The sequence below is a fragment of the Canis lupus genome, chromosome 29, assembly GCF_011100685.1.
Source record: "Canis lupus familiaris isolate Mischka breed German Shepherd chromosome 29, alternate assembly UU_Cfam_GSD_1.0, whole genome shotgun sequence".
Classification (NCBI taxonomy): Eukaryota; Metazoa; Chordata; class Mammalia; order Carnivora; family Canidae; genus Canis; species Canis lupus.
The window spans coordinates 9,293,995-9,312,340 of record NC_049250.1 but is presented as its reverse complement, the minus strand read 5'-3'; the positions used below and the strand labels follow the sequence as shown (position 1 = coordinate 9,312,340).

General features: G+C 37.1%; 1 long non-coding RNA gene across 1 annotated transcript in view; it reads left to right on the top strand.

Moving 5' to 3' along the window:
* Positions 1-17,978, top strand: part of LOC111093239 — a 28,453-nt gene extending 10,475 nt beyond the window's left edge. Inside the window, exons 3-5 of the long non-coding RNA XR_005380846.1 lie at positions 309-366; positions 485-555; positions 17,793-17,978. This is a non-coding gene — a long non-coding RNA (uncharacterized LOC111093239). The remainder of the gene's footprint in view (positions 1-308; positions 367-484; positions 556-17,792) is intronic.
* The last annotated feature ends 368 nt before the right edge of the window (positions 17,979-18,346 follow it).

Genomic DNA, 18,346 nt, shown 5'->3' with positions numbered 1-18,346 from the left:
ATCTTCACTGTTAACATTTTTGCATCTGTGTGTATACCATCTCTTTTTGTCTTGATCAGTTTCAGCAGAGATTTTTGTCTATTTTATTGTAGTCTTTTCAAAAAAATTTTGGCTGTCTTGATTATCATTATGGTACAGTTGCTGTGTTCTTTAGTTTCTGTTTTTATTTTTATCATCTGATTACTTTCATTTTTCTGGTACCAATAAGTTATGTTTTTCTGTGTCTTAGTTTTGACAATTAGCTCATTGAATTTTAACTTTCCCTGTTTGTAAGGTAAGAACTTATGGCTATAAATTTCTCTTTTTAGGTACTGCTTAAGCTATGTCCCGCAAGTCTCAACATACAGTGTTTTCATTCAGTTCCAGGTACTTTCTACTTCTTCTTAAAATATAGTCTTTAATAAATTAATTATTTAAAAGTGTAATTTAAATTTTCCAAACATAGTTTAAATTTTTTTAAAGTTTTCTTTTCATTTTGTTATAGACCTATGCTGTAGCCCATACTATATTGAATGTGGTGAACATTTATAAATGTTACGTATGTGTCTAAGAAAGGTAGGTATATAGTCTCTCTTTCTAATTATACTCACTAAATAAAACATTTTTTCTAACTTTAAACTCAGAATGTTTTAAGTGATAAGAGACCATGTCCTCAATAAACAATTTTACTTTTTAGGGTGTGGTTCTCTATGGTTTTCCCTAGAGTAACTGCATCAGAATCTTTGGAGTGCTTGCTAAATCTTCAGGTAGATGGGAACTACTCCCTGTCTCCCCAGCATTTTTGATTCAATAGTTCTAGGTTCTAGACAAGGAATTTACATTTAACACAATTTTTAAGGTAACTATAGAAGGTAGTCCACTGGGATGTAATGATATAATACTGTTAGTCTCAATGTTTCCCTTGTTTAATCAACCTCTTTTGTTCAACAAATCAGTTAGATTTTCTTCCTCAAAGAGTTCTTTATGAGCTCTATCAATGATTTTTTTTTTTAGATTTTATTTATTTATTTGAGAGAGAGAGAGAAATCATGAACGGGGGGAGGGGCAGAGGGAGAGGATGAAGCAGACTTCCCACTGAGCAGAGATTTCCCCCCCCCCACTGAGCAGGGACCTACCCCCACTATGTAGGGCTCAATCCCAAGACCCTGAGATCATGACCTGAGCTGAAGGCAGATGCTTAACTGACTGAGCCATCCAGGCTCCCCTATATTAATGGTTTTTTTTAGAGACAAAAATAATTATAAAATAAACCATGAGATTGTAATTTCCTATGGTTATGTAACTGATAAAGCTTCAGGCTCATAATACCTTCAGGCTGATTCATGACTTCTTTCTTTTAGTCTGATGGATTTCTTTCTTTCTTACTAAGATTCTCTTTTTTAAAATAGTGTCAAGGAATACTAATATATATATATATATATATATATATATATATATTTTAACTTTTACTAGTTTATTAAAACTGACATTGCATTTTAATCTGGATCATGGCATTTAGTATTATTTATTCTCTACTTTGTATGCATTGGTTTTATCTGCTTAAATCAATTGTATATTATTTGAGATTAGGAGCTGTCTTTGAATGCATATTTATATATTCACTCCAACATCTAGTATGATGTGGACAGGTAATGTAGATAGTGAATAATGCTTTTAAATTGTTAGTTTTCAAAGGTTACATTTTTTTTTTTATCCTTTTTTCCAAGTTAATGAATTTCAGGGTCTTGAAAAACAGCATCTACTTCAAAAATGTTAAGAATGCATGTTAAATCCCTAAGTATTTTCACAAAGTCTTTTACTGCAGTATTAATTTTTCTTTCTCTTTGTGATAGGATCTAAGGAAGTGTATAATAAATGCATCTAAATATTATTATAATAACGTTTGTAAACACTTTTTAATTTGCAAAGTGGTTTTGCTTTTTAAAAAAATCCATTTAGTCATAACAACAATCATGTGAACATTAACTTTTATTCATATTTGAGCAACAGTTCAGACAGGTCTAAGAGACTGGCTTAAGAGCAAAGCAGTATTAAGATGTTTTCGTGCTCCAAGTGTTTGTCTGCATGACAAATAGAAACACATCCACGTTTGACCAGATAAATATATTTCACAGAACAAGTGTTAACAAGGATCTGAAAGCAACTATAAGACAAAATTGAATTTATTACACTTGCTGGGCAAGAAAGACCTGCACGTGGAAGCAGAGTCTCAGCAGTCTCTCACTGGATCTTACATATATCATGTTGGGTAAATTAATAGGGTTTCGACTAGTTCTAATAGAAGTAGGAAGATTATGACTGGCTCTATCAGAGAAGAAAAAGAATTCCATTGCTCCCAGTCTTAAAGTGGGGCTATGTTACCATGCTCAGCATTCTGATTTAGCTCAGTGTACAGTTTGTTTATTTTGCTCTAGTTCCTGATATAATTGCAAACACTAAGTTCTGAGGGTCTATGATTTTAAAGAATAAAGCTTTTCAACACCATGACGTCAATGTTGATATTGAACAGAACAAGATTTATTAGTTTTTTTTAACCAGAGAAACTTCTACAGATTTACAAAGCAACCCCATATGCCTACACAATCTTGCCATTAAATACTATAACTGTATCAAAGTATTTAAGAAACCACTGAGTGTCCTCTTAAAGAATGGACATCAAACAATAATGACCCACAAAATCAAGTTACTTTTTGATTCAGTTTGTAAATGAAAAGAATATATATGCACAACTGCAGGCTTTTATCTATTATTATTCTTTGATTTAACCTAGCATGTTGGATCTTCATGGTGGTGGGTTTATAATTATTTATTTGAAAAATTCCCTACAACAGTGTCTGAGTTCTATATATTGTGAGGACTATCCTAGTGGCCAGTCTACTTGGAGGTCATTCATTATTACCCTGTTTCCTAGAAACAGTTCTAAAAAGGAGCATTTTTATTTATTTATTTATTTTGTATATTTTTTTAATTGGAGTTCGATTTGCCAACGTATAGCATAACACCCAGTGCTCATCCCGTCAAGTGCCCCGACTCAGTGCCCGTCACCCAGTCACCCCAACCCCCCACCCACCTCTCCTTCCACTACCCCTTGTTTGTTTCCCAGAGTTAGGTGTCTCTCATGTTCTGTCATCCTCTCTGATATTTCCCACTCATTTTCTCAAAGGGAACATTTTTTAAGGACTTTCCTTAAGTTAAACTTAGGCTGTAGGTCAGAGAACCATAGAAGCTCCAGAATTACAGTGAACTATCCAAAGTTTCCTGGGAAAGTTTTTTACATTTAAAGTGGACATCTGCAGAGTGTGTTTGTAGTATCCTTGTAATAAGATCACACTTAGGGCATATCCTTACATTTCAATAACAGAATTTCATCAGACTATGGAAATGTCTCTGTACATTGAAAAATGTCATTTGGTGAGATATTAAGCCAAATTGTTTGGATCCACTTGAAAAACTGGATCATCTTTAAATACATCAAATTCAGGATTAGTACAAAGTAACTTTGGAAGAGGAATTTAAAACTGTAACCTCAAACAACATGCATAGTAATAGGAAATCTCATGACTAACTTTGTCATTAACTGCTTTACATGGGTTTAGAAATGGCATCCAGAGAAGAAAATACAGAGTAAGTCCTAAGAACAACTCAGGGAAACTTCTTTCCTCTTTTTGTAGAAATATTGATTTGGAGATTAGCACAATAACTATCAGATAAATGAAGCTAGATGTTGCAATCTGATACTTTGATCTCACCCAAGAGGGTTCCTCTAAATTTAATGATGTTTCATAGACTGTTAAAAATATTTTCATAAATGGATTCTTCTTAGCTGAGAACCAGAACATCAACATTTCTACTAAGAAATCCCTTGAAAATGTTTTTTTTCTGTTATTTGAGTGTAATTCAAGATCTCTCAACTGATTTTTCTTTTCTACTAAACCACTGAAATGAAAACAGAAGAGAGGCATTTCTTTAACCTACTAATATGAATAGCATTTTTTAGCATAACTAAGCAAACTGATATAACATTTGTAATCAAGCAAATTAATTTATTACCTACTCTACCTAATTAAGAAATACAGATTACTTTAATCAATGCCATGACTTGAGACAAGAGAATCTGCTGCATCTGTAGGTAAAAATTCATGAAGTTGATTCAGGGTAGTTTTGGAGACTTCATTTTAGAGCAAAGGAATTCTGATTTGAAAACTTTCCAAGTTCAACTGTGCCTGACTTGCTTCCTTGGGGTGAAGAAGTTATTACTAGGTGCATCCCTGAGCATGGATTGTAGGTGATACTTCCTCAGAACCTCCAAATCTTAAATTGTGAGTCCAAGTCGGGGTGGAGGTTTGCCCAGGGGGATTGTGTGTGGAGAAAGGGTGGCTCTGAGTGAAGAGAAACCTCCTTGGAAGCTACCAGTTCTTCTGGGCAACAAGATTGAGTTTGTCCCTCTCACCTTTGACTAGAGTAAGTTCCTCGCACCTTTCTCAGAATAAGCATAGAAACAGCCATGTTCTTCTGGACAGTGGATGAGAGCAATTCTTTCCCTGTCCATGAGGTGGATGAGACAGGAATCCATTGTCCTTCTCTTTGGATGAGGCTGGAGGAGGCTTGGTGAGCACCTCTAGAATACTTGTAAAACTCCTGGGCATCGAGGAAAAATCATAATGACTAAATTATTTAGCAACTAAATAATTTAGATATGGGTGGAGTTGGTCAGAGGGGAACCAAAGGCAAGAAGGAGGAAAAGATAGAAGAAAGACAAATGGAGAAAACCATGAATGACCATTTCAGCATATGCCCCTTGTAAACTGAGTTTTGGCTCTCAATGAAAATAAATAAATCTCTCACTTCAGCAGGAAAGTAAGAGGAAGAAGAGAATCTAGGAGAGCAGTTTGAACCAACTTTCAAATTTATATACTCTTCTTATTTTTACCAACATTTCTCTTAAATTCAAATTGAATGAATTTTTTTTTCATTATTTTTTCCACAATTAAGTTCTTTTTAAAATGGCATATCAAAGAAAGTTGACAAGGTCTGGGCTTCACCAACCGGAGACTTAAGAAACTGGGGATTTGTTTTGTCTTCTTTTGTTTTTAACTTCCCACAAACAGCTCTCTTCCACTTTCAAGATTGGATTGTATATAAAGAAGTGAAAAACATTATAGTAAGAGTTCTTCCAGCAACTCATTTATCTCAGTAGAAAATAGGAAATCTTAGAAAGTTAGGAAGAGAAAAGGACAGATTTAAGCTCTCTCTGAGAACGTGGTTACTGCTTTTACAGATCAAGCTTTGAAAAGATGTTTGGAAAAAGGACCCCAGTAGACAGCCAGTCTGAGAACTTTTTTGCAGTTCCAAACTAGTGGAGAACCTGCATAAACAGTGGTTTACTTTCTTCCCTTTGTTAAAAATGGCATCCATGAGCAATGGCAAATACCTGCAGAGCAGGCATTTCAAACCTACCTGAAGGTACTATGAACTTGAGGTAGATTCCACCTCAGCCAAAATTCTCTTCTTTGTCTACTCCATGCCCAGCACTTGAACAGTTCTGGGGGAAATACAGTAGTGCACTAATTCACCCAGTCCCTACCGGGAAAAGTGCTCAACTAGGTTGATTGACATAAAAGCAGAATTAAGAAATTCTCAGTGAACAGGGCCACTAGATATTTCCAAAAGCCAGGCCCTAGGATTTGTGGTGTTGGTAGGAATGTGAGCAGAATTGGATCTATTATTATAGTAGTGATGGATGATGATAGTGAAGCAAGGATTGTAGCCAAGCTATCAGAAGATGCAAAATATCTCCCTGCTCCTCTTGTGACATGACACTTTTGACATGTTTCTATAAGGAAAAGTGGTCCTGGTGAAGGGATTTATGACAAGGAGGGTATTTTAGAAAAGCATGCTGTTCTCTGTCCATGATCTGTGCCAGGGACTGTGAAGAGCAGAGTGTTTCTCTTTTGGGTCCAGATCTTTTGAAAAGTCTAATGAAAGCCGTGGATCCTCTCCCAAGAAAACTGCACATGTATTCATGCAATTTCAAAGGATTCACAGTGTCTTAGACCATCTGAGCTGCTATAACAAAAATACCAGAGGGTGGCTTATAAATAACAGAAATTTATTTCTCACTGTTCTGGAAGCTGGAAGTACAAGATCAAGGCACTGCCATGGTTACATTCTAGTGAGAGCCCTTCTCCTGGTTCATTGTCAGCCTCCTTGCTGTGTCCTCACACAGTGGAATTGTCAGTAGATCTCTGTGGGGGTCTCTTATAGAAAATTAAGAATCCCATTCATGAGGGCTCCTCCTTCATGATCCAATCACATTTCAAAGGCCCCACCTCCTAACACCAGCATATGAATTTTGAGGGTATGTTAACCTTCAGATCATAGTACACATTGCTTGATTCTTTTTTTTTTTTTAAGATTTTACTTATTTATTCATGAGAGACACACAGAGAGAGGCAGAGGGAGAGGTAGGCTTCCGTGAATCCCAGGACCCCGAGATCAGAATCTGAGCTGAAGGCAGATGCTCAACCACTGAGCCACCAAATTGCTTGATTCTTGAGCATCAGTAAGAGCTGGAAGTTTCTGCCAGGTTGGCTTGTCTATTTTTATGTTAGTAGGGACAGAGTTCTTGTTGACTGACACAGAAGAGTCATGAGAGGAATATGGGAGAAAAAGCTGGTGTAGAAGAAGAGAACTTGAACCTTGTCCTGGAGGCAAAAGGGGTGCCTATGAGTGTTTTAGTGTCACAAAAATGTTATTATCTCCTTGTATTATTCCTGATTTCAAAGAGCTGCATTCATAGACCCCAGGGTATAGGATTAGGAATTTGGTTGCATATATTCAGTCACTCACCTTCCTGTACCTGTTCACAGCAGATGATACGAATCCATTATGATATTATTTGCCACAGAGGATACATATGTCCTCACTGTCCTGGCCAACCACTACTCCAAGAAGATTGTCACAGTATTTGGATGTGTCATGCAGGATAAAACCTAACTTGCCTTTCTTGGGTTGGACAATGAAAATGCTACAGTCATAGACCCCCCAGCCATTGCCACAGAACAAGAGGGTTAAAAGATGATTCCATCCTGATGTGCCTTTCCAGATGAAAAAGAAACATCTGTGCATCTCTATGCATCTTAATCATTCCATTTCTGGAGACCTGGAGCGACCCATGTGGTGATTTTGCAAGGAGAATGTGAGTATGTTAGCCTAGCTACTTTCATTTGGGATCTGTTGCCTATAAGAAATAAGCATTCTCCTCGACTATCCCTCTAGGGGAAGGCTCTGTGGGAGAGAGAAATGTAGGGGAGGGGTGAGGGCAGGCTTCTCCTGGTCCCACACTGCTCTTTGTCCCAAGCTGCTCTGGATAAATTTTTAGGTTCACTATTAAGGAATCCTTTAGTCTGAGCCACATTCTCCAATCATGCCCTATTCTTCAACTGCCTTTTTCCATTATCTTATTTCTCAGTTGTTTAGAAATTTGGTGAAATCAGTGTTGCTCACTATTGTACTATCTTTAAAATCCCAATAAGCAGAAGAGTATGAACTGTGGAGAATAACACAGAACATTTAAAATAATTGTTCTGTTCCACCAATAAGTATAATTTTTTACAAGCCACTGCCTGGCTTGTAAAATTACAGAATCCTGGAGCTGGACAGATCCTTCAGGGAAAAAATCTGCACAAAGTAGTATTATTTAAGGCTTAGACCAATGATGATAACTTTTTTTCTGGGCATAGATAACAGATTGTCATAGTCCTAAGACTCCTTAGCCCTATCCTGCTTTCCCCTTCCTAATAATGAGTGCCAATCAATCCCAAAATAGCTACTTATTATACACTCAGAATGAAGACATAAATTTGATGAAAATGAAAATTACACGTTTAAGTTGTCAACATATCAAACCTATTTATCTCATTATTTTAATGAACAAATGCAAATATTCTTCAGTATTTTCAGAAGTACATGAAGTATATTTCAAAAGCACAATTTTGTTTTTATTTTTTAGAGAAGAATGCTAAAGAACACCTTACTGTATTTTTTACCCTTTCTCCCAGATAAATAAGTTCAGACCAAAATAGGAAAGTTGGTAAATTATACATATATCTTGATTTTGATTTTACTTTCATGTAACAACATTCCTATCTATCTGGAGAACCAACTTTATTGTGAGTCTGCTTTACTGGAATGCTAAGAAAACTTTCTGTCAGCAAACATGCATTTCAATTTTTTTTTTTTTGAATTTTAAAATTTATGACTCTACATTTCTGTCTTTCTTAGAATAAATGAATTTCCTGTTTTTATGTAACTGAAGATTGGGCTCAAAAACATTTTATTCAATGACTAACACCATATATTGCAGGCAAAATGGCAGCTTTCATATGGATTAATCTATTCTTCAATTTTATACCTAATTAAGATCTTACACAGGGTAATCTCATTGATCACGCTTAATTAAGGTGCCTGCGCCTTTCATGCAAACAAAAGAGCATTAAGCTGGAAGGGGAAGAGCTCACATAGATTCTCAGGGTTCTAGTGAGCAACTGTTAAAGTTGTATGCTCCTTGTCTTGCATGTTCTACTGATAGTAGGGCGTGTTCAAAGCCCTCCCTTTAAATGTAATAGGAAAGACACAGGGAAAGAGGGGAAGCTTGTATATTCAAGCTTGTTCAGATTTGAACTTGGCATGATACTTTGATTGTGCTGTATGGTAGCCCTGAGCCCTCTCTTCAGCACCGAACACTCATTCATGGAGAATACCTAGGGCAGCCTAGAGGGTGTGTTTCCCCATCATTTAAAGGGCCTGTGCATCATTTACAAATGCTCTTTTCAAATATTGAATATGACAGTGTCCTTACAAGGCTTGCAATCTTTCAAGTACCACAGATTTGCCCATTAGAATGAAATTCAGGTTCTTCCTTTCTACAAGAACTAAAGTAATTTAATATCATTTGGCAACCGATCTATACGCAGCTATATGAGTCCTATAGAGATCACTGTACTCCCTTATCTTTCTTCTACAGGCAAGTATGTACTCGAGATCAAGAAGGAAGTGCGCCGTATTGGGGGAGACATGGAATCAATTTAACTATATTCCTCCAGTTAAACATGTGTCTGCAAGACTTCTCAGGCACCTGGACCATTGTTTCTATGGCCCAGAAGTTGTCACAAATGCCAGTACTGCCTGCACCAGGAGCTCAGTGCCACCAAGAGTTTGGCTTCTCTGTGATGTCCCCAACCCTGCTTCGGGAGCAGGACAGCTAGGCAGGAGTGCAAGTCTCTTGACTACAGTCTCTGAAAGTGCACTTTCTGGGCGATTCCTTATGATCCATTGACATGGTGGGTAAAAGACTCTGATGAAAAATAGCTTTGGAGGAGGCACTGTAAAGCAAGATGGTAAGACATACCATCATACCAACATTGCCAGCTTGTTGCCTGCTACTGGCTAGCTTCCTGGGGTAGAAGAAGTTTCCTTTCTCTGCCCAGGAATACATCCATGGTCCCTGATTCCATTCCATTTATCAGTCCTGTCACCTTGGCCCAGAAGAGCCTCCTATGCTATACCGGATAGACTAGATATTTTCTTTATCTGTCTTGGAGAAGGCACACACCAAAGGCCTATGATGCCAGAGGAATGAGGAAGTGACAAGGATTAAATAATGCTCCTGTATCCTCTGACTTTATAGGCAGGGGAAGGAATGCCTCCTAGGATCAAAATCCAATAGCAGAAGCTAGCCAAGAAAGAAAGATTTCAAGGAGTGAATGGAACAGGAGGTATAATCACACAAAGGGGCCCCCCATAATTGAAGTTCTTCCATGGAAGCTTGTATCAGTACCTTGCGAAGGAGAAGCTCTCTCACCAGCAAGGAGCACATACAGGGCCCAAGAAAGGGCAGCAGCCCAGTTCTGGGAGAAGAAGTTGTCATCACAACGCATGACCCCCTCCAGGGGTTGTTACCAGCCCAGGTCTTCTAGGGAAGGAGAGCCGGCCAACCCAGTGCAGGCAATTTGAAGTGGGAAGAGAAAAGGCACCCTACAAAGACTCAACTTTGTCAGGCTCTTTTAAGCCCTATTTGGACTGGGCCCCATAGTTGGGCCTTGACCTCAAGAGCAAGAAGAATCCTGCTAAGTCAGTTTGGTGAGAATCCTCTGCCCTCAATGCCTGATAACCCTTCATATCTGATCAAATTCCTCACCGTCCACCCCGCCCCCCCCACCCAGGGGATTATCTGATCCCCCTGTTTGCCTTCTGCAACAATCCCACCAAATTGGGTTAGCCAGACATCCCCCTTCCCCCATCCTCTTGATTCCTTTTACTACTTTTCATGCTGCTCCTTGGCTATAAACACTCACTTTTCCTTGCTGTATCTGGAGTTGAGCATAGTTCTACACTGAGATTTTTTCCCCCCTATTGCAATAGTTTTTGGATAAATCTGTTTTTACCTTTTTAACTACTGTCCATCTCTGGATTCTCTCTGACACACCCTATAGGGTGATAAAATTAGATGGAAGACAGTAGGTAAAGCTCAGAAAAAGAGCATTGGGTGGAAAATGTTCTGAGTGATTCCCAATAGGCAATAGACTGGTAGTCTAAGTATTGGTGATGACTACAGTGAATCCAACATTTCAGTTCAATTCACTAGATATTACTGGGGGCCAGGAGCTGGTTCAGGGATGAATAAGCCTATCCACCATCTCATGATTAGATAAGAAAATTACTACCGGGGTGAGAAAAACACATACATGACTTTTTTTCTTTTTAAATGAAGGGATATTATTTCTACTTTTATCTTTTTTATCATTAACATTATATATAATAATAGAAATGCTAGATTACACAGGAAGGGAAGATAAAGGAAGTAAAAATCAACCACAGTTCTACCATCTAGGCATTACCATGATGACATACGTACTCTGGGATTTTTTTCTGTTTCTGTACATATGCTTTAAATAAATCAACTCTATTGAGCTATAGTTTACAACAATAAAGCACACCCATGTGATTAATTAATTAATTTTTTTAAAGTTCCAGTGTAGTTAACATACGGTGTTCTACTAGTTTCAGGTGTACAAAGCACCCATTTCAAATGTGCAATGGGATAAGTTTTGACAAATATACACAACCATATAATTTCTACCAGTATTAAGATATAGAATATTGCCCCCAAAAGTTCCCTCTTGCCCATATAGAGTCAATCCTCCCATCTGTACTGAAAATCTGGGGCATGCACTGATCTACTTTTTGTTACTGTACACTGTTTTCTCTGTTCTAGAATTTCATAAAATGTGATTATACAGCATTCACCCTTTGGTGTCTGACTGCTTTTGCTCGGATCTTACTTTAGCTTCAACCATGTTGTTACATGTATCCTAGTTCATTTGTTGTCATTGCCAGATTGCATTCCATTACATAATTGTACCATAATCTGTTTGTCCATTCAGCTATTATTGAAGAGTTTTTAGCTTTTCTGAGTAAGGTGCTGAACATTCAAGGACAAGTCTTTGTGGCAACACACATTTTTATTTCTCTGGGTAAATACCTGGGAATCCAATTGCTAGGTCATGGTGATTTAGCAATTGGATTTTTTATCCAATTGACAATTTATAAGGAACTGTCAAACTGTTCTCTGAAGTATCTGTACCATTTTTTGTCTGGTCCCCCTTTTGCCTTCTGTAACAATCCCACCAAGTCCTAACGGGAATATATAAACAGTCCTAGTGGCTCTACATCTTTGTGAACACTTAGTAGAGTCACTCTTTTTAATTTCAGCCATTGTAGTGGGTGCATAGTGGTATTTCCTTATGACTTTAGTTTGATTTCCCCTGATAATTAATGATGCTGAGCATTTTTTTCATACATCTGCTTATTGGTATACCATTATATATATATATATATATATATATATATATATATATTCACACACACACATATTATATAATATATGTAATATATAATACAACATATATAATATGCATATGTATATATAATATATAACATATATATAATATGTATATATCTAAATGTATTTTTTGCAGTGGAACTGTTCAAATCATTATTTATTAAGCTTTTCATTTTCTTATTATTAAATTATAAGAGTTCCTTATACCTTCTGGATACAGGTCCTTTGGTGAGATTTACATATTGTGGCTATGTCCTAGTCTGTGGCTTCCTTTTTTGTTTTCTTAATAGTATCTTCCAAAAAGCAGATTTTTTTTTATTTTGATAAAGTCCAATTTATCATTTCTTAAATTCAATGATTTATGCTTTTTTGGTGTTTTATCCAAGAATTTTATTTTTACCTCAACTTCATGAATATAGCTTACCATGTTTTTCTTCTGGCAGTTTAAAAGTTAATTTTTGAGTTTTAGTCTGTAATTCATTTCAAATTAATGCTTATATTTGGTGTGAGGTAAGGGTCAAATTCATTTTTATTTTATTTTCATTTTTGCAGACAGATATATAATCATTCCAGCATCATATATGAAAAAATACCATCCTTTCCCCACTGAAATACCTTGGTAATTGTTAAAAATCTGTTGCCTATACAAGTATAGATCTACTTCTGTAGTCTTACATTTCCCTATTAATCTTTATGCATATCTTTATGCTAATATTATACTGTCTTAATTACTATAACTTTCTAGTAACTCTTGAAATCAGAGAGTATATGTTCTACAGCTTTGTTCTTTTTCAAATTTGTTTAGCCATTTCCAAATTCTTTGTACCTCCATATACATTTTAGAATGAGCTTGTCAATTTCTATAATAAGGTCTGCTGGGATTTTTATTGGGATTGCATCGAATCTGAGATCAGTGCTGTCCAACAGAAATATGATGTGAACCACATACCATTTTTAGTTGTAGTTTTGGTTTTGCTTTTTGCTTTTTTAAATAGAACTACTAGGCTAATAGAGTTGGAGAATGAGAAAAACAAAAAGTATTTGGTCAGGCAGCATGGTTTGTTAGAAAGAGCTTGGAATTTGTAGATAGAAGTTCTGAGTGTGAATCCTGGGCTCTTTTCTGAGACCTTTGGCAAGTTATTTAATCATTCTAAGCTTTGTTTTATTTATTTGTAAAACAGGAATGGTAATGCAGCTTGATTTTTCAATGGCATAATGTATCAGGAAATAAATCATTTTAAGTTGCTGAAAGTGGAGAAAAACCTCTCACTCCTTTGGGACCCTTTCCATTTTATACTTTGTGTGAAAAGAAATAACTTGTAAGGGTAGCTTTTCCTGAATGTGTACCTGGTGTGTAGTACTAAGTTTATATTTTGTTATTTCTATGTAAGTTAAAGCCTAAGATAGAGATCAAATAAATTGCTCTTATTAATGATTAGAATCACCTCTGATAGGGAAAAGAGTAATGAAAATGCTGGAGCAATACAGAGGATTTCAATAGCCAGAGAGATGACTGAACCATCATCTATCAGTGGTCCTCAGCAGATCTATACCAATAGAGCATAAAAGCAGTGGCCATTACTGTCCAAGATCAGACAAACTCCAGATGAAATCTGCTGAGGGGCTCTCTTGCCTGTTGGTTGTGGAATGCAGAGCATTCCAGTTGCTTCCAGCAGTGCCAAATGATCCCATTTGTCCTTAGCCCAATAGTTATTGCTTTTACCTTCCCCTCATTCCTTTCTGGTGGCTTCAGAATAAGGAAAAGGGAAGCAATGAATGATAAACACCATTTATCTTAGTGCTCTGATTCTGTCTTGATTAACTGTCAGCTTCTTTCAAACTAGCTTCCAGGTAAAACACTGCTCTAATAGACACAGAACCGTAAAGTTGTTCGAGTTTCTGAAAACCATGGAAAACATGGTTATTCATCTCGGTCAGCAAAGGGTTTAACAATGTTTCTAATGATATAAATACAGATATGATGAAATCATAGTTTTAGGATTGGAAGAGATAATTTCTAAAGGGTAATATTTGCATAAAAAGGTGTTTATATTTTTCTTTTGCAGGAATTTTCTAGATCTCTCATGTGCTAATATATTATAAATCTCCAGGAAGGAGAAAGTAGTAAATAATATTTCACTAATATGATGTAGCCTTAACCTTTTTCTCCCTTCCACAGGTCTAAAATTTTTTAGAAGTCAGTTTGTGAATTCTTAGAATTCCTTAGAATTCCATACTTCCCCAGAATCTGATGCGCAGGATCATGAATATCATCTATGGTGATTCTTTTGTATTTGCATGTTATCACTCTTTAAACACACACTGACAGGGGACTTCTTATCTTATAAGACAATGCATTCAATGTGAGGTTAGCATTTTTGTAATTTTCTTAACCTTTTATGTACTTGATCTGTAAAATCTGAAAGACATGGAGTTAAACAGGTTTATTGCTAGTTGCTTAACTGTACTGGTTAATAAACCGATGTCAGCCATTGGAAAGGTTTGGTGACTCACCAATGAGATTCGTTCTAACCTTATCATACTTACTATGTTTTATCAATAACTTAAAGCATGGATTGGCAAACTGTATCTATAAAAGACCAAAGAGTAAATAAATATTTTAGGCTTTTCAAGTCATATAGACTCTGCTGTATCTACTCACCTCTGCCACTGTAGCACAAAAGCAGCCATAGACAGCATGTGGACAAATGGACATGGCTGTGCTCCAGTAAAACTATTTACAAAATCAGGCAGCAGGCCAGGTTTGGATCATGGGCTGTAGCTTGCCAACCCATGACTTAAAGGAAGGCAAAGAATGTGGTTATCAGATGTGCAGATAATACAAAACTATGAAGGATACATATATATAACTTTGATCTAGTATAGTGTCAGAAGCATATAAAATAGTAGCTCTCTTTATTATTACTATCATTCCTATCACATGATTGGGTTTCCAAATTATATCAAAAAGGTGAAACATGGGCAAAAAGTACAAGATTCAAATTTAGAAGTATATATGCCAACTTTTTCCACCCCCAAGAAATAGAATGAAACATGTAAAAGTTGGAAAAACTTGTCATAAAAGAAGTTCTTGGGGCAAAATATATAGGTAGTTTCCAATTAAGATGCACATGTTTACCTGTGCATCTTGCCAAATCCCTAATAAATTGGATTATTTAAAATATGTATATATACATAGTGTGCACAAAGAGACTGTAAGAGAAGATAACGAGAAAGCTAAAAAGCAGATGAACGAATGATTACTAATTTAGCACACTTGAGAAAGTTGAATCTCAGCTGGCTCTGGTAAAGCTGAGAAGCATCTGATTTACAAGAAACTCCTCAAAGCTAGGGATTGGCAGTGCCAAGTACCCCTGGAAGATGGCTGAAAGTGGGCCTGGAGCCTGGAAGTCATTATGAAATCATGTTTAAGAAGCTGGAAGCTCCCAGGTTCCCTTCTTGCTCTGATAGAAGACTGGATGTATGTCTCTGGGGAGGGCAAAATAGTGGCTCTCTGACTGAACTGGAGGACTTCTGGTGGAGCTGAAAGCTGGTGTTCTTCACTGAAAATGGGGCATTATACGAAAATATATGCCTATTAAATACTGAGACTTCCTTATCATCACTTCCAGACTTCTTCCCTCAGCTTGACTTAGGATGCTGGCTTCTTCACTCCAGGCAGACACTAGAAAATTCTGTCAGCCAAATAACCCCAGGGAAAAAGATCTAAAGATATGAACATTGGAGGTTCTCCAACGAATGGGCTCAGCCAGATGACCCCACAGTGACATCCATAATTGACAGGCCCTATTCTCTTTTGTAGAGCTCCCAAGCAGCTTTTTGGTGCCCAACCAAGAACTGTAAAATATGAAAAAGACCAAAACAAGAAGAGAAAAACAAGAGCAATTTGGAGGAAACAGACAATACAGAAAGAAGATAACTTAAAAAATGAAAAGGAAAACTATTATTAGAGAGATAAGGGAAGCTATTCCATTGTTGAGATAAAAAATAGAATGTCATCAAGAAAAGAGCATTCACAGATTAAAATAAGTGGTCTTAAAATTAAAAGCATAATAGTAGAAAGAGAAACCTCAATGGAATGATCAGGAGCTATAGTTTTCAGTGACTCCATTTAGTGGAAACAGCTTCAGACCCTGGTAGAGACTAATTAATACCCTGGTAGAGTATTGATGTAATACTCTCAGCAAGCAGAACAAAAGGCAAAGCAGGAGAAGAGGAGAGAAAAGATAAGAATCAAGACTTTCCAGAAACTTCAACATCTGAATAATAGAAGACTCAGAAAGAAAGGAGCATGAAAACAGAAGTGAATTAATTGTTAAAGAAGGAACTCAAGACAAGGTCCCGGAATTGAGACTCAACATTTCACAAAGTATCCAGACACAGAGAGGAATAGACGAATTTTCACAAAGAGATGACCCCAAGATTTTTCAGAGAGATATGATAAGCCCATATGTGAAAGCTGGAAATCTAATTGAGCTCAGAGTTATCAATAGCAACACTGGGAAGTGGAAGATAGTAGAGCAATGCTTTCAAAATTCTGAAGGGAAATGACTCTAGCATAGAATTCTGTATTTGCAAAAACCATCAACTAAGTGAGAAGTTAGAATAAAGACATCTTGAAGCATTCAAAATCTCAAAAAATTACTTTCCATGCCCCCCTTGTTAGGAAGCTATAAATGAATGCGTCCCATCAAAACAGGGGAGTTCACGCAGGCGCCTGGGTGGCTCAGTTAAGCATCTGACTCTTGGTTTTGGCTCAGGTGGGGATCTCAGGATCATGAGATACAGCCCTGCGTAGGGCTCCATGCTTAGCTCAGAGTCTGCTTGAGATTTTCTCTTCCTCTCCCTCTGTCCCTCCCGCTGGTGCTCCCTCTCAAATAAAAAAATAAATCTTAAAACAAACAAACAAAGGGAGTGTACCAAGAGGGAAGTCATGGGATCCAGGAAACAGAAGGTCAACAAACGAGAGAGGTGAAAGAGTTAAGCAGAAAGATAAAAGAGGTCCTGAGTGAGCACCCAGGTGTGATTAGAGACAGTCAGAAGTTCTGGGAAAGATTTCTTAAAACCTTTATTAATCTGGCAGCCCCGGTGGCTCAGCAGTTTAGCGCCTGCCTTTGGTCCAGGGCCTGATCCTGGACACACGGGATCAAGTCCCACGTCGGGCCCCCTGCATGGAGCCTGCTTCTCCCTCTGCCTCTCTCTCTCTCTCTCTCTCTCTGTGTGCGTCTCTCATGAATAAATAAATGAAACTGTTAAAAAAATTTATTAACCTGATAAATACAAGATGCATTGGTTGAATTGAGAGGTTACAACAGGGGGATAAGTTGGGGTTTATACAACTGGGGAAGATAAGCACATTGCAACCCAAGCAAATGAACAAACAAAAATAATTGTTAACTCCAGGGAAAGTGAGAAGGTTTTCAGTGATGGATGGCACCTGACTTAGATAACTATTGCATTCCTGTCATGATGATGTAAACACTAAATATGTATAATCAAACTTGTGATACTGGGAGGTTGCAAAGACAGGAATATGCATGTGCATGGTATATTGAAAAAGAGAAAAATCTTTACCTTCTGCCATGGGAAGTCAATAGATTATGTTTAAAGCTACAGAATGAAGCATCGTAAACATGTTGTTTAAAACAGACAGGCATATACTGAAAGAATAAGGGGAAACAGTTGAAATTGTCTGGGAGGTAGGAAATAGGGAAAGGACGAGGCATGATGTGTTGCTTTTTTTTCTAACAAGGCTTTGACTTTATGCCATTGAACAACTTTGCTTTTAATAAAACTAAATTTAAAAAGATATGGATTGAATTCGGTTGATCTTGTGTTTAACTTGACTATTCCCCATTTCTTTTTTCAGTGTCCTATAGTTGCTCCTATGGAGCTTGTGCAAAATTTCACTGCACAGTGAAACGCTGGAACACGTGCACCCCAATGTTTCTAGCAGCAATGTCCACAATAGCCAAACTGTGGAAGGAGCCTCGGTGTCCATCGAAAGATGAATGGATAAAGAAGATGTGGTCTATGTATACAATGGAATATTAGCCATTAGAAATGACAAATACCCACCATTTGCTTCAGTGTGGATGGACCTGGAGGGTATTATACTAAGTGAAATAAGTCAATCAGAGAAGGACAAACATTTTATGGTCTCATTCATTTGGGGAATATAAAAAATAGTGAAAAGGAATAAAGGGAAAGGAGAGAAAATGAGTGGGAAATATCAGAAAGGGAGACAGAACATGAGAGACTCCTAACTCTGGGAAACGAACTAGGGGTGGTGGAAAGGGAGGTGAGCAGGGGGTTGGGATGACTGGGTGATGGGCATTGAGGGAGGCACTTGATGGGATGAGCACTGGGTGTTATTCTATATGTTGGCAAATTGAACACCAATAAAAAAGAGAGAGAGAAAGA